This window comes from Choristoneura fumiferana, chromosome 11, assembly GCF_025370935.1.
Source record: "Choristoneura fumiferana chromosome 11, NRCan_CFum_1, whole genome shotgun sequence".
NCBI classification, from domain to species: Eukaryota; Metazoa; Arthropoda; class Insecta; order Lepidoptera; family Tortricidae; genus Choristoneura; species Choristoneura fumiferana.
In genome coordinates, this window is record NC_133482.1 from 12,254,630 (window position 1) to 12,279,763 (window position 25,134).

General features: G+C 37.1%; 1 protein-coding gene across 4 annotated transcripts in view; it reads right to left on the bottom strand.

Annotated features, from left to right (window-relative positions):
* The window catches only part of pros (homeobox protein prospero), a 233,701-nt gene that overhangs the window by 157,970 nt on the left and 50,597 nt on the right, over positions 1–25,134 (bottom strand). For all 4 annotated transcript variants that reach the window (XM_074094583.1, XM_074094582.1, XM_074094581.1 and 1 more), the window contains exon 3: positions 19,706–19,764. The gene's annotated coding sequence lies outside the window, so the exon portion shown is untranslated. The remainder of the gene's footprint in view (positions 1–19,705; positions 19,765–25,134) is intronic.

The following is a 25,134-nucleotide window of genomic DNA, read 5'->3' on the forward strand; positions in this document are numbered from 1 at the left end:
GAAAGTTATAATAGTAATACTCGCATTCAGCTTTATCAATATGTTTGTATGCTATGTAAATACTTGTATACAAAATATCGACACCTCCTACGTATACGGTACAAGTGCATATCATAAATTTACAGGAGAGCTGTTCAAAGGTTCCAAAACCTGTAACTTTCTCATTTGATGATATAACTTTTCAAATTTTGCATGGTTCCAAAGAAAATATTTGCTTTCTACCTGTATTCATGGAATTTTGAAAATTTTTATAGTTTTTGAGAAAATTGCAGATATACTACTATAGCGTATTTTACATCTTGTAGTTGTGCGGTATACTGAGCTATTACCACTTGCTCCAGTATACGGCGTAATGCGTAGATTACTGATCTAACGATATTTTATATTGTATATGAATTTTTAGATGAAATACTTATATGGCTTGCAATGAACAATAAAACAGATGCTCTTTTACCTTCATCTATTGATTTATTATAAACGTTTTTTATCACTTGCATCAATATACGCTAACATTAGCATGCCACTTGTACCAATATACCGCTAGTAATGTTTTAAACGTGCTATACAAAATACAGAAATATACCTTTATAAAAAAACTCACTTGAAATATAAATGGTTTTATAAGAAAAGTATTGTATTAAGTGCTTAAATTAAGGAGCACATTCAATGGATTCGTATTCCTGTTCAAATGTGTACTCGTATTTATTGTGAAAGGTTCCTCATGTGATACATATATTATCGCATCGCACCCATTTGTATCCACATAACGGTTTAGCTTTTTGTGCCTCTTCAGGTTCCGTACTCAAAGGGTATAAACGGAAACCCTACTTCTATATACTACTTCGCTGTCCGTCCGTCTGTCACCAGGCTGTATCTCATGAACCATGATAGTTAGACAGTTGAAATTTTCACAGATTATTTATAACTGTAGTCAATATAATATTATATAACAAAAAATAGAACAGAATAAATATTCAAGGGAGCCCCCATACAACAAATGTATCTTTTTGCCGGTTTTTTGCTAATCCTAATGAAGTTGTATAGATGGTATGAACCCTTCGTGCGCGAGTCTGATTAGCAACACTGCTTAAGCCAAGCTTTGACATGAAATATTGAGTCAAAGTCAAAATATCTTTATTCAATTTAGATTGTAACAAGCACTTATGAATGTCAAAAAATCTACCACCGGTTCGAAAAAACCTCTGTTGAGAAGAGTCTGGCAATAACCTAGTATATTTTGTAAACAGATTTACATCATATTTTAGTGATATCTATACATCACAAGTATTTAGCACAACTACATATTTAAAACAGTTCTCAATTCGCTATTTGGAGTAAGCACTCGCCAATGCGGATCGGAATTATTTCCAAATTTCCCTATCCATGATATAATCATTAATTTTAATAATACGCCTTTATATAATGTCTTCTTGACAATAGATTTAAATTTTGTGTCTGTTTCTGAGTCTTGGGAAACTTCTATAACTTCATACGGTTTACCCGTTTTCGCCATATACATAGCCAGGTACATTTCTTAGGTGTGTATAAAAAATGTGTATAGGGGTTATTAAAAACCTGTACTATACTTAAACCACATTAGGCTACTAATATAGCTAATGGATACAGTACTACTTATCTAATAGTGATCTAATAGAAAAATACTGTGATTCGAAAAAAAAAAGTTTTGCATGGAAGTGGAGTCGCAAGAAGACTTTTTAATTTCGATGTTTTCCCACTTATATCGTATTAGTAATCAGTAGCCCTAATATGGGTTACAGTATAGTACAGGATTTTTTTTATCAACCTGTAGGTATATTGAAATTACTGTTCTCATTTTAATTAAAGCATGCATGCCTTCGCCTTCTTTTTGGGATGCTCAACTACCAAAATGCAATGATATACTGCAATGTTATATTTATAGCACGCGTACATGTAGGTATAGCCGAGGAAACTGAATCACGTACTGGTACTGGGGTGGAACCGTTGTACTACCAATGTTATGTTGACATCCCATACATTTGCCAAAGAAATCATAGCGAAATAGATCATAAAGGATCATCAGAGACGAACAACAGAGATCAACAGGATCACGGAGAGATCAAAGATCAGCACATTGGATTTAGTTCCATGACTGTCTATGAGAAATACGGCTATTGTGGTCTTGCCCTCCGCAATTGTCAGACCAAAACATTTTTTTATATATACTATCAAATTATGTGTTCGTAGAACAGTTAAACGGTCCCACGCAGCGACGGCTAGCGCGTACACTGAGCAACTGCCAGTTACACTGGACTCCCCGCCCGCGACAATATCGGTGCCGCGTATAGTGGTGCATGTCGGTTGCCTCAGTATACGTTGTACCGATTAGCAAAACGGTGTTAGATGCATTCATATACGTCAACTTTATTTCCAAAACTAATAGAATATCCGTGCAAATTTTTTGTGGTAGGTAAATAAGGAAATATTAATCACAAAATTGCAAAAACTAAAAATCAGAAATTTGTCACTGTACCAGTATACTAGGAGGTACGATATAATACAAAAGAAAACAAAAACAAAAGAGTACAAATAATAGAATAGAGCTTGATTTGATTTTTGAGTTTATAAAATATTACTTTAAATTAATCAACTGCTTGGAATTAATTTTCCCTTCTTCACTTTCTGATTATCTTTTATTTTATAATAATTTACTAATTCACACTAATGTAATTAGGTGAAGCCTGAAAACTAGGTATGATAAAAAAAAATCCGGAACCCTTTAACACTTCCCACATTTTTTCTCGTGGTTTCAGGATTTTAATAGGACTGGAGTCTCAGAATCGATGATTCCCGCGGGCTGCGATAGTTTACTGAGCGGTTTTATACGCTTAATGAACTTTCTTTTTCTGCGTAAGTACTGGTTTAATTACTTTTTAAAGGTGGAAATATACAGCGCTCCGTATAAGCCTTTATGTTCACTCGGCTTTGTTGATACGATATGTTTATGTGGGGTTTTGGGGAAAAGAGTCATAAGCACGTCTGTTATATTTAATAAGACTAAATTAACTACAGTTAACGTTATTTCTTCAAATTTAAATGGCCCTTAATGCTCGAAAATGATTTATATTTGAATCATAAGTCGTTTTGGTTTAAAGTAGGTACTTTTTGTGTGGAATTATTCTGAGTTACGCTTCCTGACTTATTATTTATTCGTAGGGTCTTACTTCGCATACCTATAAAACAACTAGTTATTACAAGTTTACTTATAAATTCTTATGAGAAAAGGTAAACTACCCCTGTAGGTACCGAACCATTGTGGTGGTCGTGACGTCACCGACCAGACAAACGGGGGGAAGAAATAAAAAAAATACCCTTAACTTGCATACACACATAAGTAGATCCACATGTAGCAAGCAAACTGCGAAAAAAATTAGACTTTTATGACGCAAAAAAGGGGTGTTAGAAGTATAACGCCAATGTTTGTTTATCTGTGGCATCGTGGCTCTCAAATGGATGGACTGATTTCGATGGGGTTGTTTATGTGAAAGTTTTGCGGTGAGTTAAAGCTATATTTTATGAAAGAATGAGCATTATAATAAATGCTGATTGCTAACTTTACTAATAATGTATTTGTTGAGTTTTGATGTGGATCAAGAGCGCATTCAATGACTGAAACTGTTAACAAAGCATTCCAGCCAAAATAACCCAAAAACAACACTCATTTTTCCAAATTATTTTGTTCAAGTTTTAACTGAAAAAAAAAAAACATTTTAGGGACTAGTTTACGTTTGAACTTCGGTTTCCCATGTAAACTTTTAATTTATATATTTATGTACCAACAAAGAGATAAGTAGCTGTTTCCCGCGGCTCTGTCTGCAAATTCGTTTATTGCTATCCCGTGAGAACTATGTAGTTTCTTTGATAAACACTATCCCATTTCTTTTCCAAACTACCTCCATACTAAATTCCACATCAATCAGTCTAAAGAGTGTGAAGTGGTAACAGTTGACAGACAGACAAAGTTACTTTCGCCTTTATATTATTAGTAAGGAAGGATAAGGATTTATACGGATGAAAAAAAACAGTCATTTCTTAAACTGCCCATTCGCACATTCACCGCTACAACCCTCAAGATGCACCAAAGGGGTCCATCCACTACGCTATACAAACTTGCAACAGATAAAGGGTCTCAAGTACCCCCCAAAAGGGGTAAGACACCCCCCAAGTAGAGTTTTAAAAAAGGGACGATGGATTGTGAACTAATGATTCCACTGACGTTTAATTTTTCAGATTTCTGCACTTGCAAGTTCTAAGAATATTCTAGGAAGGGCTTTATTCAATGAATGTTCATAGTTACTGTTAAATATAATTTGGCCGTGGTAGCCTAGTATTTAGACCTATGGTCTCTCAAGCAGAGGGTCGTGGGTTCGAGCCTGGGTAACCTCTGAGTTCTTCGGAAGTTATGTATTTTCTAAGCTCGTTTCCGTCTCAACATAAACAGACACCTTAGCTCACGCATTATATATTAATAATACATTTATAACTTCAGTAATGTCATCATCATCATCATCGATAGCTAAATCATCATCAACTGGACATGGGCCGCCCCAAATGACCAGTCCTGGGCTACCACATTCATCAGACCCTTGAGATTTTACCAGGTCATCCATCCACCTAACAGGAGTCTATCAACCAACACTGGAATATACTAGCCCCAACAGCAATCAGTTCTTGCTATTGCACAAAACTTTTTTATAAAAGGGGGCACATGAACAAGCGGGTCACCTAATGGAAAACAATCAGGATTATCACAGTTGCGTTGCCGGGCCTTTGAGAGATCAATAGGTGTGGTCCCAGGAAGCCGGTTTCATAGTTTAATCGTGCTAATCTATCGAAATTTCCGCGTGGTGGAGCTCCTATTTCAACGCGGTTTGGTCCTTCGGATCTGACGTTACTCGATCAGAACTAAAATATTGTTAGTAGGTACATCCCTTTTTTATCACAGTGAGAAATTTATATAATTAAGAAATAAAACAAGCTCCATTGTTTAGAATCATCTCAAATTGTGCGGAAGGTTCTGAATGCTCTGTTTCCCACAGTGGGATATTGTGTTACCCTGTACTGTATTGTCCGCCTTTGTCCTTTTCTAAATCTTACCGCGGTGTAAGGAGTCGTTTTCAGGTACAGTCGACGGCAATAGCTTGAAATGAATTCGTAATAGGTAAAATTAAAAATGGCAATAAAGGTTTTTTTATTCTTTTTTACTGGTATGAAAAAAATACTAAAAAAAAATTAATAAAAAAGTTTTTTTACTTTATTTAAAAGTATTTTTTTTTTCATACCAGTAATTTTTTTAGTAATACATACAAACAATATTACAGTTTTAAGCTCAATTAATGCTGGATAATATAATACATTAATTAAACTCATTTGTTAACAACATAATATGCTGATAAAATTTAAGAAATTCATGCCCTGTCCAAATTAAGTCACGAACTCAATGTATGGAAACCGAAAATTTCATCAGCCTAATTTTAACAAATAAGTCAAACCTCGTCCTAACACCCAAGTAAATTTTTTGATTTATGAACATCAAACTTAATGTCATTTATGATAGAGTTTGATGTTCAAATATCGCGTTCGAAATTTCACCTTAAACAAGTACTATTCGGTTTTTGATTTTGAACGTTACGGGTAATAGTGCCCTTTGTACTAACTCTTTTCTAACCAAGAATAAAGACGCATGTTCAGACAAGGTTCGGATGCCTTTCATTTCTAAGGGCGAGTGTACACGGCTCGGTTACCGCGTGAACTTGATACATGACATTGTGGCCCTTTTCACGCACCTTGCGATCTCCTTTGTTGTTACGCTTTCTTAGTTCTTTATTTAGGCTAAAAATATCTTTTACGTTCTTTGTCTCGCGAAGCGGCTTAAACGGTTCGTGTATTGTTCGGTTAATTATTGTTTTAATGGAATGTAGTTAGTTCTTTAGTTTAGATTGTTAAAGAAGTCGCTACTTATAGCTAGCCCATGTTTCTATCTATATTAATTTAGAGATGTTAAGGTAGCTTAGTCTGTCTGCCAGTCGCCGTTTCACGTTTAAACTGCTAAACCGATTAAGACGACATTTGGTATGAGTTTTTTATGGTCGTCCTAATGTGTCATATAGTTATAGTTCATGTCGGATCTCTCTATCGAATTGGCAACTTAAAGCCATATTTCAGTATGCTTTAAGACATTTTTTTTACACAATACGTCTACATTTCTTTATTGCAGAGATTCAGAAACCATACGTTTAAATCGGCTCCAGCCCTCTTATTCCAAGAGGAGGCCTGTGCCCAGCAGTGGGACAAGTTTAAGCCGAGAAAATATTATCCACCTAGCTAAACTAGCATATCTTAAGTTCGTAAAGGGGCTATAAGAGGGTTCTAATGAATAATTAATGCACACACCGCCGCCAATTATTAAAGGAAGCAATTAGGGTTTGTTTACCGCGTAAAGGGTATCGGGAATGACGTATGTTGTACATACGTGTACGTGAGTTATTTCTGCATAAGTTTTACCGTGGTTGTACTAATATAATCACCATAGTGGGCGACGCTTTTCTCGGCGTTTTTTTATTATAGTTAAATATATAAGCGGGACACACACGAGTAATGTGTAATTTTACGTTTCGACCACCAATAAGTGACCGTGTGGATTTAAATAACAAAACACAAACAAAAAAAAATCGTGATTTTCACTCAAATCACGAAAGTTTTTTTTTGTTTAGTCGTGTTTTTTGGAGAAGATTCCTATGTAAGTAGATTTTGGTAGTACACAAACTAAATAAATATTATTATATTGGCGACCGGATAGCCAAGTGTTGAGAGAACCTGACTATGAAGCTTGAGGTCCCGGGTTCGATCTCCGGTCGGGACAGATATTTAGTATGAATAATACGATTGTTTGTTCTCGAGTCTTCGACGTTTAATATGTAAATATTTAAGTAATGTTTATCAATATAAGTATGTTGATCTATTGCGTAGTACCCATAGTAGGTACCATCAGCCGAATAAGTGGTCTATCAACTTTTAAACAAGTTCCTATCAAATGAATATGTCGCTAATAGTCGAACTTCAAGTTGACAGACACGTCTATTGGCATTATTGTTTTATGACATGTAAACGATTATCAACTTTAGGGTAGTAGACCAACCAAATATGGGCCAATTGGTATATTGGCACTGGCCATGATATTATTTTATTTATTGAAGTAAATTAAAAGAAAAAAAAAACCAAGCTGGGTCCAGGATCAAAGATGTACACATTCGATGATTAGTGACGTGCCGAAATCATTTTGTCGGGTGCCACAAGTGGTACGCTTAGCCATCCGCTCGCCATCCCTAGGCCCTAGGGCGAATTCGAAATTTTGTTTCGTTCCCTTTGAGACCTCAACGATCTTTAAGTATAACAAAAAGTTTTGCGCGCCCCAAAAACCACATCGTTAGTCCCGTCTGAGAAACACCTGAACAAATAGAAATTTGTTTTTCTGGTAAACCCTGAAGAGATATTTAAATTCTTTAACCGGACACTAAGGCTGCGTTTTCACCAAACCGGGTTAGTATTACGCGAATTGTTTTTCATGAACCAATAGAAACGCTTCATTTAGGCAGTTGTCTCACCGCCGGCGAGGAAACGATTAGCTATCGACTATTTTCTCGCTCAAGAAACGAACAAAAGATATAAGATCGTGTGTGAGTAAAAGAGACATATATATTAATAGTTGATCGCTGGCGGTTCACACTGCCGGCGAGAACTCGCTCTTACATCTTTTGTCGCAGCGACAAGAGCTATAAAACTCGCTGAGCTATAAAACTATATCAGCGATACTCGCTCAGCGCTGTTAGCTTGACGGCCGCCCGGCTCGAGCGAGTGGAGCGAGTAATCGCCCGTCGTGCTCAAACACTCGCTTTTCACTGCTCGCCCACTCGTTTCTAGTTACTCGCTCTGCTCGCTTCTCGCTCATCGTCGGCGGTGGGACAAGTGCCTTACCTCGCCTCGCACAGCTCCGCTCTAGTGGAAACAACTGAGCGGAGCGAGACGACGTAAATGAAGCGTACTTATTACACGTGACGTAAATTAATTAATTTTAATTATGGAGGCTACTTTTGGGAGTAAGTTTTTTTTAAGCATCTTAGTTAGTTTTTCTTTGATATAATTGTAATTAATCGTTACATTTTTTTGTTAGTTCAATTAATAATTTAATTAATTTCAAATTATACAACGGAGTTATTTTAAACGTAATATTACAATGTGTTATTTTTAGTCCTGTGTTTAACACGGACAGTAAAGTTGTCCTTGTGAAAGTACAAGTTCACATTTCTTTGTATTGCTCTATTTTTGGCCTGTCCTTTGGTCCCCCGTCTCCTCAACCTTAGTGGGGGTAGAGCGGGCAAGAATGGACATGGAAAAGAGTATTTATAAGGTGAGTTTGATCATCTGGAGCCATTTTGTGTTTCGATTCCAAGATGTCAGCTGTTTTGATGTGAGTAAAAAGATTTTTTTCTTCATTTTTAAATCCTTACTATTTTGCTAATTAATTTAGAAAATAAATTAGTTATTGCATTTCGATTATAAAGAAATAAATATCACGGGACAATTCACACCAGTTGACCTAGTCCCAAAGTAAGCTTAGCAAAGCTTGTGTTGTGGGTACTAAGCAACGGATAAATATAATTATATAGATAGATAATTAAATATATATAAAAAAACACCCAAGATCCGAGAACTAACATTCGATTATGTATTGTCATTTCTATATAGGTATATACCTTTTTTTATTTAATTATTGTTTTTTGTACAATTCTGAGCTATAATTTCATTATAAAGTGTTTACGCAAGATAGTAATTTAGTGATTATTGTATTGTTATAATTTTTCGTGTTCATTTAGTAAAAGTGGTAGTTTAGTAGGTTACTACTGTACTAACTTGTTAATTTGCACCATAATCAAACGTAAACACTGGCTGATAAAAAGATCTACACCACGCAATTTCACACCATTTTAATTTACCGTACCCCATTATGACCATGATTTGATTACACGCAGCGCACGCGCAACGGTACGGCGCACAGCGGAAGCCGGACCGGACGCCGAGATTGTGGCCCTAGCCCCTGATTCCTTCCGGTGATCGCGCTTTCGAATTACGAACGTAAGTTACGAGACAGGTGAGTTTTATAAGTTGCCAGTTTCAATTTGACAAGTGACATAACATATAATTCCGAAATACAAAAAAAAACGTTCTATTGTTTTTTTAAGTATGTAATACTTATTTTACTTGGTGAGCCGATTTTTGAAAAATAAATTATTCTTATTCTTAGGGGCTGTTTCACCATCCATTGATTAGCGTTAACCGACGGTTGAATGTGATGCCGTCTCCGTCTATTCGAACAAATCAAATAGAGACGGCATCACACCTAACCGCCAGTTAACACTAATCAATGGATGGTGAAACAGCCCCTTAGTATTTTAATGTTCGTATGCTGGATTTAGGCTATTTTTTTTTATGCTCTAGTAGTGTATGAAGTAAATTATTCGTCTAAAACAAAGGCAATCAGGAAATAAAGAAATTGCAAGCAACATTAGAAATAAATGTTTATACATATACAAGCTTTAATTTTTCATGTACATATTTCTATTTCTATAATAACTTAATAACATTGCCTGGTTTCATTAATGCAATAGTATAAAACACTTTTCAAAGTTCAAAAAAGGAGTTTTTCAATTCGGTAAAAAAAACGTATATTAAGCTGACCAAATGGCTAGAAACATCGCGAGTGGCCACTTTCGCACCTAATGCAATGCAGAAGAAACTGGAGCTTAAGCTTATTTACTACACTAGTTATAAAAACCGGCCAAGAGCGTGTCGGACACGCCCGAAATAGGGTTCCGTAGCCATTACGAAAAAATTAAGTAATATTTTTCTAAGGATTTCGTATTTTATACGGCATCTTCCATAGTTTAGGTATATTTTATACCTTAGGCTGCTATTTACTCTTAAACTACTAATAATTCTCAAGCAAACTGAACCGTTATAGTTTTCCTTGAAAGTTTGATATACTTACTAGCATCCTGATTTTTTTCAAATTTTTCTCCACCCACCGGTTTAGATTTTAGAGGGGGGGGATGCTCGATTTTAATGAAAATTTGCACTTTAAAGTTGAATATTTCGCAAACGAATCACTAAATCTAATGGTTTTAAAAGATCCACGATACCCCACATTATAGGGTTGGGTGAGAAAAAAAAATCACCCCCACTTACATCTATGGGAGGCACCCTAAAAAAATTTTTTATTTTATTTTTTATTGTACCATTTTGTCGGCATAGTTTACATATATATTCGTTCAAAATTACAGCTTTCTAGCATTGATAGTCCCTGAGCAAAGCCGCGGATAGACAGACATGGCGAAACTATAAGGGTTCCGTTTTTGCCATTTTGGCTCCGGAACCCTAAAAAGAAAAAAAAAGAAAATGTATATTCTATAGAGTTCGTAGGCGTTGCCACCCGAATGCTTTGGTCTTACACGATCATTTTACATTACTCCCTACAACATAAATATACATTTTATGCATCTTACATCCAACCTATGAGTACGAAAAGCGAAATAGATAACCTCTTAAAGTCCAACGTTCTAAATGTAGTCATTTCAAAGCAAATTACTTTTACGGATTGACATCAAGTTTCAAAATCAAAAATTAGATTAATGGAAATTTGACGTTGGTCTTTACGTCTCTTTAGTTACGTCTCTGACATTAAGCTCGTAAGTTACGAGAATATTGGTGTTTTTGTACCGACGTTTGGACCCGCGGAACCTTTTAACTTGCCCCACGCATACGGGTCGTCGCTCCCCGATCTTTGGCACGGAACGATGCCGGTGATCTTTTTATTGACGCCCGTCGCTTGCGCATGACTCATTCGTATATAGGTACTGGGAAATGTCACTTGAAAATATCCTGGGACAATATTCTAATAAAAATTGTCCTTACAGTATGGAGGAGCTGTATGAACACACATTTGTTGCATAGACGTAACGTAAGGTCGCGGGTGGGCAAAGTAATGTATATAATTATTAATATCCTATGGTAAAAATGTTTTGCAACGTTTAGAGTAAATATTTAGTGGTAACCATTTGCGGTTTGATGAAGTAAGCAACTAAGATAGACAAGGTAAAACGTAATATATTTAACTCATCTGTGACCACAAATAAATAGGTAGGTTAAATAAAGAGGTCATTTTTGAAACAAGTTTTTTACTAACGGTCCTTTTGAGTTAATAATTACGATATTGATTGGTTCAGGCGTTGCTTTACGAGGGTCTCAATAGACTAAATGTGCATGCATGGTGCATGCTATTGCTAACATATATACATACATACATATATGCGCCGCACAGACGAAAAATATTCTCGTTCAATAAGATAGCAATCAATGCACCGTGTTCTTTTTAATTTCCGTTAACTTCAACAGACGGCTCACTTGTTTCATAGAAACTACCTGGTCAAAACGTATACTCTGTAAGTAGGCCACAAAGCTGTATTTTACATGACACTTTTTTATACCTACTACCAGCGCTTTCGGACCATCATTGCCAAGAAGAATGCGTCGCAAGAAACTTGGCATAATGTAATTTGTTCAAAACAAAATAATATATGGGTAATTACAATAAACTAACTACAAAAGGTAATATAGCAAACTAAATTAAAATGAAACAAATGAAAAATAAAAATTAATAATGGGTTCCCTTAATTAAAAACCTAAGTCTAATGTTAGCAGGATTACGTCTTAAGGAAGAGGCCGGCAAGCCACCTGTCTCGGTTCCCACGACGCATGCGCGCTTCACACGCGCTCGTCTTACGCTTCCTTCCGGCCGGCGCTGGCGCACGCTGCGTTCGGATACACTGCACCATGAACAGTGATTTAATTAAACGAGACAATTGAAAAACGGTGGGGTGTTTAGCATTTATATTTTAATAATAATAAAATTCACTTATCCAAGTAACATAACTGATTCATTTTGTATTTATAATTAAGACAATAATTATTTAATAATCACCACAGCGCGTAATTGAATTGATCCTTCACATGAAGTTACGAATGTTTGATTTTGACCACGTTTACCGGTGCTTCAAATATACCAAAAGACAGACTGAAAAAGTTCCGTTAAGTTGCAAAAAAATATCCATACTAATAAACTTAATTTTCTGTCTTAACCAAATTTTTCATACTATTTTTAAATACCCTGCCGCCATAATGCACAGCCTCTGTATTTTTCAGTGTTCACGTGCAAAATTACATACGAAAAAGAATCCTGCTACACTTGCGAGGAAATTCAACAATGCGAGAAGAATAAATTCACGGAGGAAATAAGGTCCAACCCCTTTATAATTTTGAGAGTGGCTTTATTGTATTTCAACACTTCTTTCTGTCATACGGTATAGACTGAGCGTATGAAGAGATCGTTCATGCGATCAAGAGAGCCAGAGTCTTAGTCAATACAGCCACAGCAGTGTATGATGGCTTAGTATCCGAACGCGTTTTTAGCTAGTGGTTGTAAGTGACACCCATGCCTCATTATCGTTTGCCGCGCGGTCGCCTGGGAACGACCGGCCGCAAGGACTCTAAGTATACACCTACTTAGGACACGGTGTATTTTATGAGGAAGGAAGTCTAAAGTGGGTAATGGTTGAGAGGGAAGAGGGAAGGTGGTGAGTGTTCAAGTTTATCAGGTACCTATTGTTGATAAATTGTGGGAACCATGTGGAGTTTGAGTATAATTAAAGTAGGTTTTTTACAGTTTTGGCCATAGAATTGGTTGACAATTCAGTTATTGAATACCCTATAGAATCCTACTACGACAAAAGATTGATTCTTCGCAGTTAATATACAGGGTGTTACTTTAATAACTGTAAAGTGTGTGTGTGTGTGTTTTTTTTTTTAAATCCTGACCCGTGATTGACCCCTCACCTGACGAAAAGTGCAGATGAGGCCAAGGTTGTATCTCACTGGTTAAGTATCACCCTATATTCACTCTAGACTTGAATAGCATGAGTTATGTTATGTATTTATCCGGAAATACAGATGGGAACGAATTCGAACTTTTGAACCAACTTAACTACTTATATAATATTAAATATTTTATTACAAGACATTATATTACTTTTCCGTGTCTCAAGATATCTAACAATCTCGCAATAATTCACCAGACACCAACTTTCTTCAGCACAATTGAACAAAAAAACCACAAGCCGCAAGGAGCGTTTACTTTGTTTCTGCATCGCTTTTGTCTTAGTAAATCTGCCACTCTATTGTATGACGCCATTGTCTTATCCTTAGGTCACAGGACATTGTTTGTCCGGGGTGTTCCCGTGGGAAACAGGGTCCATGGATATCGAGTGTCATTTGCTTGAAAAAGCGTCGTGTTTTGGACGTCTTGAAGGACCGTCTGTTTGCATTAGACCGGGGGCAGTGGAAGTGTTAAGAAGGTCGTTCCTCGACTGAGGCCGTATTGTCTAACGCGTTGTCGTTCGCGATCGCATTCAAATGACAGTTTTAGTACGCGAAATCTGTCATTTGATTGCGATCGCGCGACAGAAACGTTAGGAAATACTGCCTCTGGTGATAATAACGCTATACAACGTGTCACAAAATAATCTGTATTAATATAATAAATTATTGAAGCGGAAAATATTGTCAATTTTAGTAGGATGTTTAACAGAGAGGTAATACCTATTTTAGGACTCTTTGTGGTTCCGCGGATATTTGGTACATAGGTAAAAATGTATATATAAAGATTAAGTAACGTTTTGTTTCCTTTGAATTGAAACTTTATTAAAAAAGATCCCTACAATTGACTGACCACGAATAAACACCATTCAGTTATTTCAAAACTTAAATTACACACCAAGCATGCCCTCCCCATCAAAACAGTCCTGAATATAATAAATGCAAAAAGATGTATGAAGATTAGGCATCGCGTGCTAAGTTGTCATTAGGGCGTGTCCACACGTGCGTCATTGCGATCCGTTAATTAAAGATGGGACCAGACAAGACATTGTGCTGTCAGTTTAGTTTTGATTTGTCATGCACTATTTTTTAGTTTTGAGAATAAGTTCAGAGTTTGGCGCTTCAGAATAAACTGACGTAAGTACAGTTAACTAGAAAGATACCGATACGGCCAAAGTTACAAATATGTATTTATATATAGGTACCTGCCTGTAACCGGTATATCTGAAATACCGTTAGGTTAGGTTAGGTTAGTATGATAATAATAATTATTCTTCAGGTACATAAAAATCCAAGGTATAAACCTATGGCCTCTCTAGCAGAGGTTCGTCGGTTCAAACGCGCACTAACTTTTGAATTTTTTGGAATCCATGTGGGAAATTAGGTAGGTACATTTGAAATTTACCACAAGCTTGTTGCTGCAGGCTTGATGTATGTACATACCTGAAAATCAATTTAATGGTGTGTGTGAAGTTCACGATCGGCACTAGGCCCGCGTAGGATCTACAGCACAATACACCTCATTGTTAGAGGATCCCTGTGCCCTGCAGTGAAACTGCATTGGCTGAGACGGTGATGAATAATTAAAGTAATGGCATGACTTTTTATTTGTACTCGCAAGATTATTTGACACTGCAATTTCCCGAACTCAATTCTTAAAAGACTAACTTTATTATTGGTACCTATGGGTCTATATCGACTGGTAGAAAATTGTTAGTAATAATGTAATGATTGACATAATTCTTTTTTTCTCTTTCAATAACCATTTATTTTTCAGAATTGTCATAAAACAAACCTAACCTAACCTATAGAGTACCACAGGATAACCATTTAAAAAAATATGAAAAATGTACAGTTTCAGCGGGAAAAAAAATTATGACTACCAATAATTATGACAAACATTACATTATGACTAATAAAATTATGGCAGTCGAAAGGATCCCGGCACCTATATACCTAAAGGTACAATGACCTTAAATGCAAGATTTGAAACAATATCCGTTCCTAAACCATAAGCCTCCATATCACTCCTTAACATAACGCTCATAACCTCATAAGGTAACTGACAGCACGCTCGACTTCAGTTTCGCACTAATTACGTAACGGCTGCACAAGCTGTCGCACTCGCGTGGCGTACCGGCCCGCATCTGGCGTAATTCTTCGGTGTGGACGCGGCTTAAGCATAACGGACTTTTTTTGACAAGCCAAAGACAATGTTGATGAGAAACGATTTTTTTTGCGACAGTAACAAAGTAAAAAATGTTATACTATGTTTTTTTGAATTTTACCTTAATTATATTATAAATAAGTATTTTTCAGACCATTGTATATTAGAAAGAACAGTAAAGATACTCGTAGTAAGCGATATAGGTTCGTCACTTTCTTTTGCCTCGTCACTATAAAATCAAAGTAAAGTTTTTTTTAGGTGCAGCCAAAGAAAAAATATAGATGCATCATGCTGGGGGTGTGGAAAGGGGTGAAATAATTCTTAGCCTTTGATTCACTTATTAAATTTAACACCTTACCTTTACCTTTCGTGTCAGCATATGTCAAAGTATTGTGTAAGCAGACATGAACATGACTATCAGTTTTTATAAAAGCTGAAAAAACTAATCCAATGCCATAAAGCTCGAAATGTAATTAAAAAAAATATTGTCTATGCCTGATCAGTCTCAACGCCCTATCCAATTAAACGTCTTAAAGGAAATCATTGATTGTTCCAAATTCGAATTTCAAATTGCCCGTCATGCTGGCCGAAAAGGAACCGTGAATTGACAAGTTTGAATTCCGAAGAAGGTTGATTGAGTTTTTGTGGCGCACTTCCGGGTCCGAATTTGAAATTTAGAACTACGCTTGAACGGTTTGAAATTGATATTAGTGTCTTAGGTTGGTATTACAACGTCTGTCGTCCGGTTGGCTAGTGGCGCGTGCGTCGATAATTGCTTCATTTGTAGTCATTTGCGTTCGGATGTGAGTGATAGAGTCCTTTTATGGTACACGCTGAGGTGTTCTGCTCTAGTGGTAATAACCTAATGTATCATGCACTAATGAGGATATGCGTTGGCGTTCGTTAGACTGATAGTCGAACGAGCATAAAATTCATCATAAACGAATTATAGCTCCGCTTAAATAAGCTTCGCGCTTACTCAAACAAAACGCCGACCAATCACGATTTTGTGAATTCAAAATTTGTTAAAGCCCGAAGGCACTACAGAAAACCAATACCGTGGATACGCGCTAAAACGCACGGACTAAGCTAGGATGTGTGTTGCACACAGCGGCACGTGCACTCACACAATGCGATATTGCAAATGGGCTAGTCGAATGTATTTGCCGCCCGGTGGGATGGGTAAGGGGGTAAAATGCGTTTTTGTGCACTCGCCTTCGTCCGCGCGGTATAAAAGTGCGTAACCTGCTTGCTTCTCAATGATAAAATTTTATATATTTTTACCAGACTTCGTGGATCGACAGTTTAGACACAGTCGAGTGGGTGTGCTCACAGCGCTGTTCACAGTTCTTTCAGTTCGAACCGACCGGACGGAAAACTACATGAAAGGTGATACCTTGTAACTAAGAAAAAAGTGGTGAAATGAAAAAGGCCGGATTCGGCGTGGTTTAGCAAACAGCAAACGTTGAACGTTGCCCAATTACGTAGCACTAGACTTACTACGTAGTTTGAAATTTAACATATAATTCGGAACTGTTCGCCGCTTAGATCTAAGTAATTAACCGCAACACAAATCTAATTTAAAATGGCTAACCGACGCCGTTAAAACGCGTAACCTATGTACAATCAATTTATTTGGACCATTCCGTACCCTCGCAGGCTGGACAGACACGAGCGCCGAACAAAGCATAGCAATGTCCACTCCTCTTACGAATACGAATTTTCGCACACACACGCCTCAGCTACAGTTTTACCGCACACTCGTGTGTAAAATTTATGGTGCACACTTTTGCAGTGCGACTATACTAGGCAACAGACGAAGGGGGGGCGGTCAGCCATTTCGTATCGACGAGATTTATAACCTCTCTGCTGCTAGCGAGTAAGACCTGTGCTTGACACTGAGGACTTTATTTCGTGCCAGCATCATCGTTGAATTTTGAATCGATATCGAAATTCCAAATTCGAATGGTCAAGGTAATAACCGTTGGGTTATTTGTAACTGTGTGGGAGGGGTCAGCCTGTTTGTCTGTTGGCAGGATTCTCTATTCAACGAGCGAGTTTTCTGAGCCCATTGCGCTTCCGCCCCCCTCACCCCCCACTGGGCAGACTCGATGTTTTTATTAAAGGAATTATGGCGCTCGGGATAAGTACTGGCTACTTATATTGATTAGAAGGCTTATAAACGGATTATACAGTGCATTCGGATCGATGTGCACTAGGGATGCTGCAGTTGGATACGCTCTGGTAAGGTTACTATAGTTTATTATTATCAGATAATAAGGACTGTTATGTTTCAAATTATTTATTGTTTCTATGGAAAAAACGTACTTTTAATTATACCACAAATTGGGAAATATTATATGTTGGTAGCGCATAGGTGACATTCTGTCGCAGAGACAGTTGGATCCCTTTGTTTTTCTCATTGTAAAGGGTGATTTCTGAACGAATTTGAAAATATAGTTTTGTAGGTATACCTATCAACATAGATTTTGAAATTTATCCACTCAGTTGTATTTGATCTATTTACATTTGCTAAGTGTATTCACTAGTACCTATATTTTAAAATCACGATATACACTCGCCAAAATCGATTCAAAAACCGAGCAAGACCGATCAAACGATTAATGTTCAGTTGGGGGCGTTCCCTGATCAGAAACTCACATAACGGACACGTCAAGTCTTATCGAGCCATAGATAGTAGACGAACGTATTCAAAATTCGAACGTTCGCGTGCCTTACACTTATCGGATTAAAAATATTGACGTTCGTCGAAATTTGCTGCCAGTACTTTAGGGTTGAAATTTTAAATGTAGAATGCATAAGTTTTTTAATGCGTTCTAATTTTGGTGGCCAGTATGTTCATGCTTATTTTTGAGATTACGATTACAAATACGAATTTTTCGTCACTATCAAACGACAAGAGAATAATGTATGCCCTAAAAAAGACGCCAGGCAGTTACTCGTATGAAGGCCTTAATGCATATGACAATTTGGACTTTAACTGAGTATTTTTTTTTCTAACAAATCATTGTCCCAAATCATTTAGTTATTTATATAATAATGAAAATCTATAGTTAAACCATCCGCCAAAATAATGAGCCAGAAAACCCAACTGTCAACTGTCTCCATAGTATCGAACTCAACTCTAAAAATTTAACCCTCCGCTGCCGCGTGGGGTTAAAAAGACATACCTATAAAGTCAACACGTATCTCGCTCGGTTTGCCGCGAAAATTCGCCGTTCAAATATTCACAACTTTACCGAACGGGGCGGCCCGTAATGAAAAAACGCGCGCGTTTGCTTTTCTGCATAACCTATACCTATATGGGTATATTATATACCCTATACCTATCTAGTTTAGGTAGAAATGGAGAGGAAACGTGACGGGTAACGTTTTGAGAACGTTATAATGTTACGTGTTAAAACGTTTCATTCGTTTTGAGGCAAACACTGGATTACATAGCTAATTAAGTATATTTCATCCACGAACGTGACATTTTTCGTGACATCAACGTAAACTAGTAGTGCAGCACCACGTACCACGGTGGAACCATTTCGCCGCAAGTATCATATTGATACTTCATTCATTTGCTAATTAATTCATCGGGAAATTGATTGTGATAAGGTACCTACGTGATCCAGTTTCCAAGACTGTCTCTGTTGCACCGAATTGGTAAGGATCGAGCAAGAAGCTTAGAGCAATATAGATTTCATTTTAATGCGTGTTTATTTCATATTAAGTATGCAATGTATCTTAAAATACTTTTTTATTAATTTGTGTATACCGGGTGGGCCCTGTAACAGGAGCAAAAAATGAAAACACAAGTACTGCTACTTAAATGGAACTACTTTAGTTCTGCAAGTTTCAAAAATTAACTAATTTTATCATTATGTTTATTCTAAACAAATTAGCTGGTATTTTCAATTTCAAATCCACTAGCTTATATGACATCGCCTGTCACGTAACAAAATGCCAGATTTCGCAATACATTGCTTGTCCAATTAAACTTTAAGCTATAATAAAAATCATAATACAAGTTATTTTCAAAAGTTGTACAACTAAATTAGCTCAAGATTAAAAGTGGAAGCTGTGGTTTAATTTGTTGCTCCAGTTACAGGTCCCACCTTGTATACCTATTCATTAAAGATTGGTTCGTAGCTTTTACTATTTGTGACTTTTGAACTTTGAACTTTATACTTCTCTCATTCACTCAAAGGTTGAAAGTTAGAGTTCTCTGAGCGCGATAAAGTAATTTGGCACTATCGAGTTTAAAAATAACGATAAATGCTGGTTCGAATGATGGATGCCGTACCTGAACTTGTAGGATTACAGTAACTAGTCAACCAATGACAAGCTACTGGTACGATATGTTTCTTGCCTACTGGCACCGTTTAAACCAGCGCTAATGTTATATACAGATAAGATTTTCAAGAGTTTCTTCTACGTAGTGATATTGGAACGTTGCTGTTTTAGCTTATATTAGAAAAGTAGATTAGAAAAAATAGTTAAACTCACCATTAATATATTTTTTGAGACTTATCCAGAACAAAATGTGCCCGTGGCCTCCGATGGATCTGTAAAAAAAGAGAAAAGTATTATTACTGAGGGAGTTACAGGTTGGCAGGGTTATCAATAACTTTTTTTTCTGTACAATCGAGGAAACTGAATAGAGCACTAGGGTAGAACTTTTTCATAAACAATATCATATAATATACTTTTGGTAGATGTATAGACTTTCAACATGATATGTGCAACAAAAAGGTTCCAGGTACACGATATGGTTTCGACTGTACAGGTAGAAAACATACTTAACTAACTGTAAAACTGTATATTCAGCGATTTACTACACACAATCGTTTTGCCTTTAAGTAATGGCCAGTTGAGTTGAGAATGTCTGACTCTAATTCACGTCTAGTAGGTTAATCCTTTTTGCTAGGGTAATTAGGAACCCATATTAAGCTTGTACCAAACATATTAAGATTGTACGAGGGTAAGACGTAGTTAAGATACTTATTTTATGGAAAAACATAATAATAACAATAAGGTATTATAAAAGTCCTATTTTTAGGATCCCATACCCTAGCAAAAAAGCTTTAGGTATTTTTTTATTCAACTATCAACGTTCGAGGCTACATTACATCTCAAGCTGTCACGAAGCAGTTTATTTTTTGGCCAGCAGGGGGCAAGGATGCGGGCAGGCAATTTGGCCAAGTAGCCAATTCGGCTATTGTGAGGAATGCTCCTTGCCCGCATGGGCGAAATAAATATTAATGCCGAGTTCAAGTGTCAAATAAATGAATTTGACATGGTTTTAAGGGTTTTTTTCTTGGAAATTTCAAATGGAAATGCGTTTAGAGGAACAGTCAAAGACAGTCAAAGGTGTTTATACAATTTGTTTTTATTAGCAATACTGATACCAATTAAGATTTTAAACCTTTGTCCGCAAAAATGGAACCATTACAGGATCTCTTTGTTGTCCGTCCATCCTTTAATCAAGACTATAAAAGCGCTACTCAAGAATACATGCATGTAATAGAGGAATCTAATGGAATAGAGGTATAAGTGGCGTTGCGTCAGATATTTCCATGGTAAAGCTGAAGCAAAGATCGCTTCCATCTTTCACAAATCCTGAGGGCCTGCTTCGAAAATCGAAGTTCGTATCGTACCGTCTCTCTCGCTCTCGTATTAAATAGTATAAGTGTCAGAGGGACCGCACGAGACAAACTTCGAGTTTCGAGTTTCGTAGTAGCCCTGCTGTATGTCCTGTTGTCCTATTTTGTAAATACGAGTATTGTGCAAGCCGATGGGAATATATAGAGTTCTAAAAACGCTTCGCCGTTGAGAGGTATCCAGATGAAATTAATATGAAATACTCAGAGCTGCTACCTTTTTTAGCACAGAAAAAATCAAACTTCTAAGTTTACGCAATCAAAAAACACTGTCAATTAAAAGGTATTTCCATACAAATTGTCGGGGAATCAAAATCTATAGGGTACTTCCGGTTGTCTTAGAAACTTGAAATTTGGTATGAAGGTACTCTTACTGCACAACTAATTAGAAAACATAGGAAAATCTTAATTTATCAGTAACCAATCCAAAATGACCCCTCAGTGCGTACATTTTGCTTAGGAGCAGAGTTATCCGCTAACTTTGGATAAAATTCCCACAAAAATAGAACCCTTGATGCACGAGTCTGACTTGCACTTGGCCATTTTTTTTTTAAGTGCATCTTTTGCACATCGCAAATTCACAGCGAATCCACTCCACACAACTAAGCAATATGCAATCCAATAAATCAGAGGGCTCACTAAAAACGCTACTTACAAATTGCTTCCGGTGTGCAAGGGCTTCCTTTATTACCTAACCTCTAAACTACGGGCAATTTACAAAATGCTACAAAAGGTCAATGGAACCACGCACCTGGTCAGAAACATCTTTCGATGCTTAAGCTGTGCTTTTGTTGGTTTGACATAATTTTTATTGATCTCTTTTGTGTCAGATAAAGGTGAAGAAATAGGTGAAGTGAAGAAACAAGGTGTTGTGGTGTTATTTGTTTTCATCTGTTAATGAAAGTTGATGGTCGCGTAGTTGTTTGTTAGGCAAGGATCATAGAGTCGAATCCGTAATGATTTTTGACGAAATATTCTATTTTTTTTTACTGGATGGCAAACGAGCAAGTGGGTCTCCTAATGGTAAGAGATTGCCACCGCCCATAAACATCTGCAACACCAGGGGTATTGCAGATGGGTTGCCAATCTAGAGGCCTAAGATTGGAGAATTGGAGGCTTTCGTTGGCTTACACTCGAACCAATTGAATTGTGACCCAGTGTGGAACCTTTTCTTAATAAAAGTCATATGACATCGCATTGAAGAGATATGACTGTGACTATTGCTTGACAAGGGAATTTATTATAATGACACTGTGAGAACGTTCTAAGGTGGGTCAGGAATCAAATAGATCTAGCTTGATCTCATCTCCGGAAAAACGCCTGTTTTCGTATTAAAATGGTATTTAAGTGAAAATTTCGATATTCGGTAATTTCGATAACAGTATTATTGGACTTCCAAATATAAGGACCAAGGTTCACGTCTCGGATTTATTTTAGTTATTTTTAATTTTCTTTTATTAAGTTTAAGTTTTAATTTTCAAACTTATATAAACACGTATCTTCTCCAAGAAAACTCGATTCAACAAACAGAATTCCGAGCACAGCTCAGCTGCCCAATCACTATGTATTTATGCCCCTATATTTTTATCTATTTAAGCGTCTTTATTCGTAACACAATCTTTGCTTACTATAGGACTGTGTTAATATTTTTACAAGGGTATTCAGTCAAACTATAAAAATCTAGTGACTGTTCTTTTTCCGAACGAGCTATGCTCGGAGTTTCTCTGAAAGATAGAATCCACAACGAGGCTATCCGACACAGAACTAAGGTCATCGACATAGCTCAGAGAATTAGCAAGTTAAAGTGGCAGTGGGCTGGTCATCTGTGGAAGAACCGACAACCGCTGGAGTAAACGAGTTCTTGAGTGGAGACCGCGTCTTGGCAAACGTAGTGTAGGGCGCCCTCCGGCCATGTGGAGTGACGATCTGAGAAAGGCTGCTGGTAGAAGCTGGATGCGTCTAGCCGAGGACAGGGCGCAATGCTCAGTGGGGGAGGCCTATTTCCAGCAGTGGACTGCTATAGGCTGATGAAGATTATGGTGGTTTTTTTTTACATCGTAATTTATCGAATTATTTAGTTCTTTTTTATCTCGTTTTCTCAATAGTTTCAGTAAACTTCAGTACTCGTAAACTAGTTGAAAAAGCAAAGTAAATACGATCCGACAAAATACAATGGCAAAACATTATTTACTACATCCGTACCGTAACCAAAAACCACCTGCTGTAATATTTCTAGTCAATTTCTAAGCACCTGGTATAGATCTGAGATGGTTCTAGCCTCTCAATTCGCTGTTCCACCCTTTATCGATATCGCGCTAGCGCTAATCGATATCGATCTATAGGGGCGGCCACGTGCGGACCACCCGCGGGCGGCGCGTGCGCATGTTATTGTTTTTACGGCGTTTTTTCTTGCCGAAGATCAAGGATCTTACTCCCGTATGGAAGATGAGAGATTAAATCGATACTTGTAGGTATGTGAGACGTCCATTAAGACAAGCGAATTTGCCAAATTTCCTTTAGATTACAATTCATACTTATGTACTAATATTATAAATTCGAAAGTGTGTTTGTGTGTTTGTCCGTCTTTCACGCCGTAACTGAGCGACGGATTGATGTGATTTTTGGCATAGAGATAGTTTATGGGCCCGAGGGTGACATAGGCTACTTTTTATCCCGAAAAAATGCAAGTTCCCGAGGGAACAGCGCGCGGTAACCGAATACCACGCGGGCGGAGCCGCGGGCAAAAGCTAGTATTGACCTAGTCAAAAACTAAGCACAGCTTGTACTATAGGTAGGTACTAAGCAACGGATAAACATACTTATATAGGTAAATACATACTTAAAATATCTTACTTTAGTTCTTAAAATATTAAATAGGTATTCAAGACCCAAGAATAAACGTTCACATTAGGTATTTATACAAATATTGTGTAAATTTCAAATGTAATTAATTCCGCACATGAATTTCGAAAAACTCAGAGGTGCGAGCCGGGGTTTGAACCCACGATCCTCTGCTTGAGAGGCCACAGGTCAAACCACCCGGCCACCAAGGCTTCCATTTACGCCTACGGCTTTCATATAGTACAGTCAGCGAAATGAAAAAGCTAGTAGAAGATCATTTACCCGGTCTTAAAAACCAACACAAAGATATTTGACTCATAACACCATGTTTATTTGTCCTTTTTTATGACGAACCGGATGAAACCAATCTGAAGTTACACTGACACTGACTCCTGAGTCACTCTAATTGCCATTTATCATTCAAATGCAAAACACTTATCAAATAATTTAACCAAAATTATAGGTTGTCTTCAACCCTTCTTGTAAACTGATACGGTAGTCACAATATGGTAAAGTCGGAAGCAACCAGGTGGTTCACTTGGCTCATGACCCTTTTTAACTAACTTCGAAAAGAGGAGGTTCTCAGCAAGTCGGAGTCTTGTTGACGACCGGATGGCCAAGGGGTTAGGGAACCTGACTACGAAGCTTGAGGTCCCGGGTTCGATTCCCCGCCGGGGCAGATATTTGTATGAATAATACGAATGTTTGTTCTCGGGTCTTGGATGTTAATATGTATTTATCTATATAAGTATGTTTATTCGTTGCCTAGTATTCATAGTACAAGCTTTGCTTAGTTTAGGCTGTGGTTTAGGACTAGGTCGATAGGTGTCAAGTGTCCCATGAAAAAAAAAACTCGGTCGGCAAAAACGAAACTACCACGGTTTTGTCACCAAATTAGTTTTAAATATTATTGATTATAAATATGTATGTAAGGTATTTATTGTATGGGCTAAGTTGCCCGAAATAAATGAAATTATTATTATTATTATTATAATACCGGTAGTACTATGTATTAGTTATTCTGTGGTTATACTGTCTCGCTGTTTGCCTATTGAAAATATTAATTTCAAAAAAAGATATACACGATAGCATTTTCTATTCCTTCTATTATTTCTATAATAGAAGTTTGTATCATTCCGTCCCACTCACTCTCGTACTAAATACCATTAGTGTGAGCGGGATGGCACGACAGGAACGAGACTAGTTCTATGGATGTTACAGTTCGCAAGCTTCTCAGTGAAGCGATGCGGTAGGTAGGTGTCTGGTTACGGGCGGACACTTGTAAGATGTGTGACGTCACACACACGACTGACGTAAGATTGTTGGTAGCACACAGTTTAGATAACAGTATACCAGTCGTGTGACGTGAAGAATATAAGTAACCAAAATACAATATACAACATGATAGAATGAAAATTGTGATAGATCTGTCTT